Source organism: Miniopterus natalensis, chromosome 3 (genome assembly GCF_054644295.1).
Source record: "Miniopterus natalensis isolate mMinNat1 chromosome 3, mMinNat1.hap1, whole genome shotgun sequence".
Taxonomy (NCBI): domain Eukaryota; kingdom Metazoa; phylum Chordata; class Mammalia; order Chiroptera; family Miniopteridae; genus Miniopterus; species Miniopterus natalensis.
The window spans coordinates 16,283,994-16,296,364 of record NC_142083.1 but is presented as its reverse complement, the minus strand read 5'-3'; the positions used below and the strand labels follow the sequence as shown (position 1 = coordinate 16,296,364).

Genomic DNA, 12,371 nt, shown 5'->3' with positions numbered 1-12,371 from the left:
CATAAAAATTGGGTTTTTAACTATGTTCACATGCTCTGGGAAAAGTGACGAAAAATAATATAGATTTATTCTGACTGATGTCACTTTGTTACAGTCATTCCCTGGTAATTTGAAATGCGTAAGACAAATGTTTCTTTGTGAATTTTGAACCATGAGCCACAAATATGTCTCTATTTGCGTTAAAATATATAAAAATCCCAAATGGTTTAAAGGCAAACTGCCTTTAAACACATACATAATTTGCTTGTTTCCCAATATTTTAGCTACATCATTGGCTATTATAGGACTTGTGAGAGAGGACTTCCTGCTAAGGGTACACTTAAAAAGAAGTGGTGAAAGAAGGCCACACCATTGATCTGTAGCAAGCAAGGCTGTAGGGTCAAGAAAAGTTTAGGAATCCTAAGTGGCTTTGAAATAAGGTAAAAAAGTCATAAAGAAACTCATAATTGTAGTAAGAGTTGATGAAACTAAGTGTTGCCAAAGGGCCTGCATATAAACATACAAGGGATATTATCCAGAAATGATGATGGAGGTTTTCTAACCCTAGAATATGAAACAAAACATCTCTGCCAGCTTCCAGAGCTGCCAGGCATGGCTGGGCCATAAATTAATCACTTCGGTAGAATAGACCCTTTATCCACAGTTTCATTCTGTGATTTCAGTTACCTGTGGTAAACCTTGCTCCAAAATATTGAACAAAAAATTCCAGATTTATAAGAAAGAGAGACAGAGAGGGAAACACTAAATTCACATAACTTATTTTATAGTATATTGTCATAATTGTTCTATTTTATTATTAGCTATTGTTGCTAATCTCTTACTGCATAATTTGTAAATTAAACTTTATCATAGGGATAAATGTTTAAGAAAAAAAATATATAGGGTTCAGTCCTATCCACGGTTTCAGGCATCCACTGGGGGTCTTGGAACATATCCCCAGCCGATAAAGGGGGATTACTGTACTCTAAAGTCTCCATAGTAGCCAGAGTATGACAATAGTGGAAACTTCTTAAGGATTTCGGTGTCTTTCCACTCCAACCACCATAGCTAAATACTGAGATTTTTATAGGGTTAGAAGGCATGCTGTGCCCTGATTATAAACCAACAGGACAGTTCCCTCAGATTTATTATAGATACAAATGATAACCTTCCCTATGTTCTTTTTACCTTGCTCTAGTTTTGCAAGAACTATCTATTTGCAATATCCAAACATCAGATATACAAGCTCTTGTACTTGCATCGAACTACCTACATTACAACAGCAGATCTTTTAAACTTCATCCACCTATATTTTCTAATGGACACTTATTAAACAAACATTCAAATGTTATATATTAGTTATGATTAGTTTTAGTCATTGCCCCCAAATGATACGAAGGCACTTGTTCTAACCATTCTTTTTACATTGGCATGCATTGCAATGTCACAGATTATATGTGACGTTGATTTAGCTATGCAGCGAAAATATTATGCCTCTGTTTTCAGAACTGATATGATTTTTCTCAGGAGAAACCTCTTCTTTAGTTTAAAATTTTGTTAGATCCAAAAATTTAAGTACTCTGTAAAGCTTTAGATCAGTATATTTGGGGTACTGTTCAATCTTTCCCATCTCACTCTTGGCTTGTATTTTAAGACAAAAGGGGCTCATATGACCTTGCACAGCTGGGAGGGAGGGCTCCCTGAAACAGTGGTGATCCTGCATTGTGGGGTTGGCTTGCATCCTGCATTGTGGGGTTGGCTTGCATCTGCTGAGATATGTCGAGTGCAGTTGCTTCCTTGGGTATACTTGTTACATAGTGTTGATATTTTTGGCTAATAAGCATGTCACCTGTTCTTCCGAGTTCAGCCAGGACTTTCCTCTGTTAACCATGCTGCCCCAACCTCATAATTCTTCAAAGGCTGCAGATTTTAGGTGTGGCCACCTTGCACAGGTGTCTTCTCCAGTATCCAGAAGCACTGAGCAGACTCCTTTGCCCTTGGTGTAGTAAGCTCTACCCATAGAATGAATCAATTTTCATAGCCTGAGATGAGCTGATCCCTGCTCTCCCTCATCTTATTAACATATTTCTCCATAAAACCAGTCGGCAACATGGGGAAGCCATTATTTTTACTTCCCTATGTCATACCTTCTCAATCAACCACAGGGGAATACGGCTCATGGCTAAGCCACCTTACAAATCACCATTTGTGCTATCTGCCCACTCCAAGCTCAACTTCACTGAAATATAAGAGAAACACCATGATCTCATGCAGCACACCTCTCCTTAATACTAAATGAAAACAAAAGATATTTAGAAAATCTATTCTTCCTCAAAAATGCCTCTCAAACTTCTGCTTTGATGCTGAAAATTAACTGTCTTTATTTTATTTCCATCAAAATATTTCTCACCACTCCATCAACACAGCTTCTGTCGCTGTCAAGAATGCCATCCACGTGGTGAGTTCCAGTGGTCTGTTCTCAGTCCAGGACCTGGGCTGATTCCTCACAGCACTTGACCCAGTTCAAAAGTTCCTCTCACTTGATTTCAAGAGGACATCCCTCTTTTTTTTTTTTTTTTAATATATCTTTATAGATTTCAGAGAGAGGAAGGGAGAGGGAGAGAGACAGAAACCAATGATGAGAGTCACTGATCCGCTGCTTCCTGCACGCCCGACTGCGGGTCGAGCCCGCACCCCGGGCATGTGCCCTGACTGGGAATCGAGCCATGATCTCCTGGTTCCTAGGTCGATGCTCACCCACTGAGCCACGCGGCTGAGCGACATCCCTCCCCGTGTTCCTCCTCCTGCCCTGACCTTTGTTTCCACACCCTTCTCATTCCCTTCAGCCCCGACTCCTCTGAGCGCAGTGCCCCGAGCCCAGCGCTGTGGTCTCCGTTCTTCCTAAACTTGCTCCATGAGTGATCTAACCCTGTATCAACCTGGTGAAACCATTTTATTGTGAGAACAGAGTTACAGCTATGGGGTGGTCTCTCGGGCTAGCCCACCCGGGCTTGAATTTTATATGACTATTTTCAACTGCTTAGTCAACATTTTTTTTTCTTAGATGTCTAAAGGCAGCTCAGGCTTCACACACTCAGTGGCAAAACCATCCTCCAGTTGCTCGGGCTGACCTCTTTCATTTTCTCATCACACACAGGACATGCCACCACATCCTGCCTCAACCTTCTTGCTTGTCACCATGTGCTCCACTGTGTCACTGTTCCCAAATGTTATCATTGTCATAAAGCCTTAAAAAGGGTTCCCCACCCCACCCCCTGCCCGGATTGTGCATCATCAGCACAGCAGCCCGAGAAGCCCTCTTGAAAGGTCAAATGCATCAGGGCGCTGCTTTTCTCGGGTCCCCCCAATGCTCTCTCGTCTCCCTCAGAAGGAAAAGCGGGAAAAGCAGGGCCCTGAACCTGCCCCAGGCCGCGGTGCAGGCCCCGCTGCCCACCGCCCTTCCCACTCGCTCTCGCTTCCGCCACACTGGCCTTGCTGGTTTGACTGTGCCCATGGACTGGCTCCCACCGTGGCTTCTTGAAATCTGTAGTTTACTTTGGAATGTTCTTCGATACTTCCTGGCTTGTTCTCACATCTCCTTCAAGTCTTTCCACGTGTTATTTTACTGGGAAGACCTCTGAATATGCTTTTTAAATTGGCAAAATACAGTCTTTTCCTCTACAGTATAGAAAGTTCCTATCACTTTTCCCAGCTTATTTTCTGCATAGAAGTTATCATTTTCTAGAAAGTGACTTATTTGTGATTTGAATGATATATAATTTAATTGTTTGCTTTTATTCTACTCGCTAGAATGTACGATCCAATGTCTTTAGTACTTTTAAATTATATTTTCACAAAATGTTCCCTTTCCAAAGAAGAGTCTTTGACAAAAGTAATATATAAACTGTATTCAGTTAGAGTAAATTAATTTAGGAATCTATCATTCACACCTCCCCAATCCAAGCACTGGATGCTTCATGTAAACTATGGAGAACATTAGTAAGAAAAAAAAATAGTCAAATTAAATTAATTTTTGTCTATGCCACCCATTTTACAGAAGCATTTGAAATATAAAACTACATTTAAAATGCTAATAAACTATATTTCACATATTTTCCCCAGTTAATCATTATTTTGAAAGTAATTCAGATATATAGACATAAACACAAATATTTGTCTTTTTAAATGCTAGTGTTTTTTTTTTTTTAGCACATTCTAGTAGCCAAGATTTTGTGGTTAAACAACAGTTGTTATTGTAAAGTCAAAGTGGCTTAGTCTATCTTTAGTCCAAAAATACGCCATAAGTTTTTCCCATATATGTATCACAGTACCAGTCTTAGCGTAGGTGGCAAAGAAGCCTAGCTGAGTCCTAAAGTTCTGCACCTTCCTTCTCTTGAATTTTTCCAGGTAAAAGCACCACAATGTTGTTAGAAACCAGATAAAAGAACAGCTAAATGCAATGATATGCAACAGGACACAGCTTAACTTTTATTCTAAAATCATTAGATAAGGTGATATGTGGTACTGAATCCCTATTCCACAGTAAGAAAAAGTGGTAGCTAAAAAGACATTTGAACTAAATTGGAGAAATGTAGCATTTCTTGGCATAGGGAAAGAAAGATTATCTGTCCCAAGAATAGCATGTAGAACAGGGTACTCCTGAGAGAAGTAGCCCAGATTACATCATCGGCAATGTTACTCTGGTTCTGGCTTTCTAAAATTTAAATGAAATCGTATTAAAATATGACACAAAATATGCTTCAATGCCAAATATAAATACATATGTTTTAATTGCTGGCCACTCTGGATTAGCCACACTAGAGCCCCTCTTAACTAAAATAGATCATTAGCCCTGGCTGGTTTGACTCAGTGGTTAAAGCATCAGCCTGCGGACTGAAGGGTCCTGGGTTTGATTCCAGCCAAGGGCATGTACCTTGATTGCAGGTTCATCCCTGGTCCTGGTCAGGGTGCATGCAGGAGGCAACCGATTGATGTGTCTCTCTCACATCAGTGTTTCTCTCTCCCTCCCTCCCACTCTCTCTGAAAAGCAATGGAAAAAATATCCTTGGGTGAGAATTAAAATAAGTAAATAAAATAAAATAGATAATTAAGTATTGGTTACATTAAAATAGTCATTGCCCAGGGATATTTGATATTAAACTAGGAAATCAGAAACTAGAATCTACTGTGTCTCCTTAACATAATTATTCATAAATAAGTGATTTATTTTCTGTTCTATCCTTGTGTTTTTATCAAATTGCCAAGTTCAGTTTTATCATGAACCTGATATAAAAGAATACTGAGAAAATTAACCAATTAGTATTTTTCAAAGCTTTAAAATTTGATTAAAGTTTCCTGTCTTCAAGAAAAAATGAAACCTTTCACTGCATATAATTTACTCCTTTGCATCCAAAGACCTTTGATTAGAATAATTTTTCAAATATAAACAATTAGTAACAGACCATTTATTTACTAAGTGTTATATGAGAGACCCAGCTGTCTGTATCTCCCTCATTTGACTATTTCAAAGATAGAATTTTCTCATGACATTTCACTATTTAAACATGTTTATTAGCTAAATAAAAAGTTCTTTGGGGGTTGGATATTTTAAGGTTATTTTCCATATACTGCCCAGGAAGAAACATATTTCAATCTAAGAAAAGGATTAGCATTTTCATATCACTTGACTCCACTTTTAATATACCCTAGAAATATATCTTATCATTCAATTTATTTTGATGTGGAAGGAGCCTTTTTTTAATCAACTTTAAAATTACACTCTGCTGACTTGCAAATGTCAGGTCCATGCTAACTGCGAGAAGCCTTAAAAACTCTTGGACATTTTCCCTGCACAAAGATTCCACGCACTCTATGTTCTAATCCTTGGCTTTCCAACACTGCCTTTACGAGGTTAAGAAGATGAATGCTCATTGCTTTTAATCCTTTCCATGATTTATGAGCCTCTTGGTATCCTTTCCCCAGAGCAGCTACAACTGTGTGGTTGTTCTGCCGGCTGCTTATATGACACAGACATCTGCAAAGTAAATTATGGATTGTTGTCCCATAGACCATAACCGAGCATTCTCTTCATCTCTCCTGCAGGATTTTTTTTTTATTAGAACAAAGACCATGTGCAATTTTACCTCCTTATGTATTGAAGAAATTGTAAGCTAACCTAAATGATAGCACAATAACCTAGATTCTGAACTGCCACATCACATCAAAGCAGCATGACATATCAACAGAATTACCTTAAAGCTAGAAAACAAAATCTCCCATTTATGTATACCTTCCTTCTTTATTTAGGGAATTTTATCTTTAGGTTCGCAGAAGGAAGGTGACCTCTAAAATGAACTAAAGCTACATGACATGAAATAAAGACACATATGAAGGACCTTGGAGTTTCTGAGTGTGCAAGATTTTAAGAGCATCTTGTGGCCTGTGGCTCTTTAAAATAATATTGAGTAAAGAAATAGAAAATTACATAAAGGAAAATTCATAACAGATTAGAGTATCTTTTTATTTATTTATATATCTTTAAATATATTTTTTGATTTATTGATGAGAGGGAGAGAGAGACAGAGAGCAACACTGATTTGTTGCTCCACTTATTTATGCATCATTGGTGGTTTCTTGTATGTGCTCTGACAGGGGACCGAACCCACAACCTTGGTTGTTGTATCAGGACGATGCTCTAACCAACTGAACTACCTGACCTGGTTGGAGTATCTTTTTTAGACTTTGTTTTACTTCCCCTAATATCACTTGTAATAAATCTGCTTTAATAATCCTAGAAGCTGGCAGCAATCATGAGTAATTGGGAAGTTCTTTCTTTTGAATATGAAGCCTCACAGAGTCTAAGTTGAAAGAGTCAGCTCCCTCTCTATTTTCCTTTCTTTTCTGCTCTTATTATTCCTTGTAGATGATAAACCATAATTTGCAATAAGTCCATTGTTAGATCCTAACAGGCATGTCTCAAATGACTAACCTTTGACAACTACCAAAAATTAGAAATATGCAAGAACTTATTTTCTTCAGATGTGCTAATTGTAACCCAAACAATAACCCATCAGGGGAAACCTACGCTAACAAAATTTACGAAATAATTTTTAGTAATGCCTTACAAACTACATTTCTTTTTTTTTTTAACAGATGGCTCTGCAATTCATATTTTGAACCCTGTTTTCAACTCAGCAGGATGCTGTGAGCACTAACACCAGCAATGCTCAAACCCACTCCTGGCGGAGATCTGTTGTGTTGCTCTTTCTGCATTTCCGTCAGCTTCTGTTTCAGCCCATCACTGCTGAGAGACAGTGTTCCCTAGTGTCAGGATCTGATATTCACACCAATGCCCTACAGACATTCTTTTTTATTTTTTTAAACATAGGTACTAGATTTATTTGCCTCTGTGTAAACCTCTGTCATTTGCAAACCTTTCTTTTTGTGACTTTAACTTGCTTCTCCTCATTATGAAATAAATTATGAAGTGATCCCTGAAGGATTCGATTTAGTTAAAACCCCAAATTATATAAATATATCTCTATATAAACAAATGTCACCTGATACTGATTACATATAAATAGCTGTGTAAGAAATTATAGAAATAAGAATTGGTGCTTCCAAAAGATTAGAAAAAATATATAAAAACATGATCCCCCAATACATTGCCAGCTATCATCATTTTACACACACATACACGCCTGCACACACATATGGCTGTGATGAGGTTACTTCTTTACATTTAAAAATAAACAACAAATATGGCTCCATATCACATACAATAAAAAACCCACAGCCCAGATGCACTCTTAAATTCATTCAAGATTCTTCATTTGGGCCTACTATTCTATATTTATCTACCATCTTCATATTTGATATAGATTACAGTCTCTAACATCCCAAATGGTTTACAATTCCCCAAACATGAAATAATATGACATACCTTCTTGCCTTTTATACACTTATATTCTCTTCTTTGTATGTTTGTCTCCATTTGTCTTTAAAGTCCAATCTCTTTTCTGTGTTTTCTCACTTTCAACCCTAACATGCAGAAAAAATCCCATTTCAACTTCTCTGCAACCATAGCATCTGTCATGTTGGAACAAGAAAGTATTTTATGGATTCCAAGATGACGGCACGCTAATAGGAAGCTACGCTGACACACTCCCAAATTGGAACTGCAACTAAAATATAGAAAAACCATCCTGAATAAGCAACTTAAGATGAGCTGGAGAGCACCTTCATAACCAAGGACCTAAAGCAGAGACCACACAGAGACTGGTAGGAAGTAGGGAGGCACAGAAGGGCTGGCAGGGCTCCCACAGGAAGCAGCTGAAGGTCCGGAGGGATAGCTCAGCTGTGGGGGTTCCCACTGAGGACTCTGGGTCTAAACCCCAGGCTGGGCTCCCCAGCCCAGAGCTTCAGAACTGAGAAATGTGCCCACATAACATCAGGCTGTGAAAAAGCAGTTGGTTCTCTGTCTGCCAGGGAGAGATGTCTGGAAATGCAGGAACCTTCTTAAACGGCCAAAACACAAAGTTTTGGGTGCAGCCACTCACCTTGGGCTCTGGCGGAGGGAGGGCAGAGCGGACTAGAGCTGTGTGAGGAGAGTCCTGAATTGCTGGCTCTAGAGATGGAGCTCAGAGGGCAGCCATCTGGATCCCTGTGCTGAGTCATTGCCCCATACTGCAGGGGACGTCTTTCTCAGGCAGATATTTGCAGTTCAGGCAGCTTTAGTCTGGGTGGGAAGGGAAGTAATTGCCTCACCCTGTTGGAAAACCTCTCACCCTACCCTATGGAGTTCCTACAGCCTGAGGCTCATTATGAGACTAAATAACAATCAGCCTCTGGTTGCTTTGAGTCTTTGCCTAATTTGCTCCTAGACCCAGGGCTTGGGAAAGCAAACCCTGCTGCACATCTTGATCTTTTCCAAACACACCCAGCCCCAGCAGAGGGAACCGAGTGCAGAAAGCTTCAAACAGGGTACTAAAGGCCAGTCACAAACAGTGTCTGACAATGACCTGCACCAGAGACAATCCAAAAAGACTGGGAGTCCTAGCAGATCTACCTAATAAACAGAAACAAATCCAAACAGGCAGCCAAAATGGGAAGACAAAAAAACAAGCCCCAATGAAAGAACAAAGGAATTCTCCAGAAGAACTACATGAAATGGAGATAAGCAATCTATCAGATATAAAGTTCAGAATACTGATCATAAGGATGCTCAACAGCATGAAAAAAGAAAAGGAAACAATAAAGGAAATTAAGAATGACAGTAGAAATTAAAAACAAACAAACAAACATTGGAAGGAATAAACAGCAGATTAGGGGAAGCTGAGGATCGGATCAGTGAATTAGAAGACAGGGTAGAAAAAAATCACTCAATAAGAGAACCAAAAAGAAAATACAATTAAAAAACAGGAGGACAGCCCAGCCAGCATGGCTCAGTTTTAAGCATCAACCTATGATCCAGGAGGTCACTGTTTGATTCCCAGTCAGGGCATATGCCCGGGTTTCTGACTTGATCCCCAGCAGGGGGTGTGCAGAAGGCAGCCGATCAGTGACTCTCCTCATTGATGTTTCTATCTCTCTCTCCCTTCCTCTCTCTGAAATCCTTACAAATACATTTTAAAAAGAATAAGCGAGCATTCTAATTTCTTTAAATATATCCTTTATCAAGTAATTCTCTTTAAACTGTTCTTATGTAAAATGATTATTGAACTCATATATATATTGTGGTGGTTGTTTCTTCGGTTATAATACAGAGAGAGAACCAAAGGATGTTTGTGAAGTGTGCTTCTCTGTTATTTGGGTTTTGGGCTATGTAAAGCTTCATTAAGCTTTTTTTTTCTTTCTTAAAGATGCAAAGTCCTTCATTAATAATTACAGTGGCATGGCATTAACTTTGTATTATTCATACTTGCAACCCAGATAATATTTAAACTGATGAAATCGTGGTTTTGTAAGAACAAGTTGGCAGTTACTGGAATTAAATTTAAAGAGTAACTTCTTTTACTCTATCAATCTAAGTATAAGGTCTGGAATGACCACTCCCCCCAAATATTATTCAAGATATGAATTTAAAAATTAATCCAATTTCCTCTAGAATGCAAATATCTTATAAAAAATAAAAATACTCTCTATATAAAAAGTCTGAATATTGATGACAATAAACTGAAGAATAAATGGATGTTGCCATCAAGGATTAGAAATCAGTAGTATTTGAGATAAAGAATGTTTTCTTGCATTTCAAATTTTTAATCTTGAAAAATTTTATCTAAAAATGCATATAGTTTTAATTAAAATCTGACACATGAATTAATTGGTAATGTTATAAATGTAGATTAAAGCATAACATTATTTTAATAAATGTATCACAAAATAAATGTTAAAAACAAAAAGGAAGTATTTAATTTCTGGTTATTAAATAGGAGTATGCAGAGGGAGTTTGAACAAATATCACAGCAAGTTCTATAAAGCGACATTCACTTAATTACATGTTTGCCTCATTTCTTCAACCTTCTTGTTTCTGAGCTAGTATATTAATAGTTAATCATAATTGATCACTGATTGGGAACTGAGAATATTAAGTTTGTTTTGGTTACAGCCTAAGAATAGATGCTCCAATTACCAAGCAGGGAGTGTCAAGGCAACATTTTAATTAGCATCGCCAGAAGGTTAACTGTGAGTCTTTAAATCTGAAGATTTAGATTCATGCCATAAGCAAAGGAAAAGCAGCCTACAACTGCCTGCCCAAGAAACAACTGAACTCGACTCTGCCATATTAATATTAATATTTTTATTAATAGACAGGAAAATTTGTGACATGGTCTCTTTCTTTCCTGTGTCAGAGCTTCATCTGAGGTTTGCCTTTGAAGTGAGATATATCCAACCAATTTAACGAAAATAATACCCACTACTTATAAGGGAGTAGGCAAAATGTCATAAAAAAGAATATAAAAGATAAAAATCAATTTCAGTCTTAGAAGCCACATACCCACTAGCTCTTCTCAAATCTACTTGTAAATTGAAACATTGAGAAAAATACAGTAAAGAAACTTAGAAATATAGGATTCTTGCCAAAAGAAATGATTACTTAAGTTTCATGGTTTTGTCATATTTTTATCAACCACCTGTAAATATAAAAATATTTGAAAAGTAAAAAAGTTTTTAAAGATTTTGAATTTTGAAGTATTTTTATCAACCACCTGTAAATATAAAAATATTTGAAAAGTAAAAAAGTTTTTAAAGATTTTGAATTTTGAAGTATTTATTAAGAGGTAAAAACATATATATCCTGGTGATATTTAAGTGTCACCTACCTTTAAGAAGTCTGGCATCCTTTAAAACCCCAAACTGTAACTGAGTTCCAAATGGACTATATTCCCAAATAGAGCCAAGCACAGCTGGAAAGACAAACATACCCAAAGTTGTAATGTCAATTTTTTTTTAATAGATATTTATTTTAGAATATTTTCCATTTACTTAAAAACTGCAAAGATAGTTCAGAGTTATTGTATATCCCACATCCAATGTCTCATATTGTTAGCACTTTATATTTCAATGGTTCATGTGAGACAAGTTTTGATAATCTTGATGCATGAATTCAAAGGAACCAACACTGATAACATTATTCTGATTTTCTTAATTTTTCTCCTAATGGCCCTTTTCTGTTATCACTAAATTATCACATTGAATTTAGTCTTCATATCCCCTCAGCCACCTCTGAACAGGGATAGTTCCTGCGATTTTCCTTGTTCTGATGATCTTGAGAGTTTTGAGGAGTAATGGTCACAATGTCTCTCAAGTAGAATTTGCCTCGTTTTTTTCTCATGATTATATGGAGGGGTGGGGGAGTGGAAGGCTAATTTTTTTCATAGCTGATTTTTGGAGGAAGACCACAAAAGTAGCGTCACCCTCAGTACATCATATAAAGGGTTCGTATCACCAACATGATTTTTGTTCTTCCTTTCCATACTGTGTCTTTGGAAGCAAATCACTAAACACAGCCCACACTCAGGAGTTGGGAGTTAAATGCCACCTCCTTGAGGAAAAAAAATACCTACAATATCTATTTAAAATTCCTCAGCAAGACAGATTTCCCTATTCTTCCCATCTGTTTGTTTGCTTGTTTGTGTACTCATTCATTCATTCACTCATTCTGTAATTTGTACATACCATTGTGAACTCATGGATATTATTTTGTATTTTGTTCTATAATCTAATACTACACTATTTATTTTGTTGCAGAAATCGTTCCACTTTGGCCCCAGCGAGCTCTTTCACTTGGCTCTGTGACATTTTGACATATCACAGTAATTGGTTTATTGAGCACATCCTTACATTCCAGTACTACAAGATAGTTCATGCTAATCTTATATATTCCCTGCCTC

At 37.4% G+C, this 12,371-nt stretch overlaps 1 protein-coding gene across 1 annotated transcript in view; it reads right to left on the bottom strand.

The window, feature by feature from the left end:
- CDH12 (cadherin 12) overlaps nt 1-12,371 on the bottom strand; it is a 510,823-nt gene that overhangs the window by 424,022 nt on the left and 74,430 nt on the right. The window contains exon 2 of the mRNA XM_087815037.1: nt 11,301-11,384. The gene's annotated coding sequence lies outside the window, so the exon portion shown is untranslated. The remainder of the gene's footprint in view (nt 1-11,300; nt 11,385-12,371) is intronic.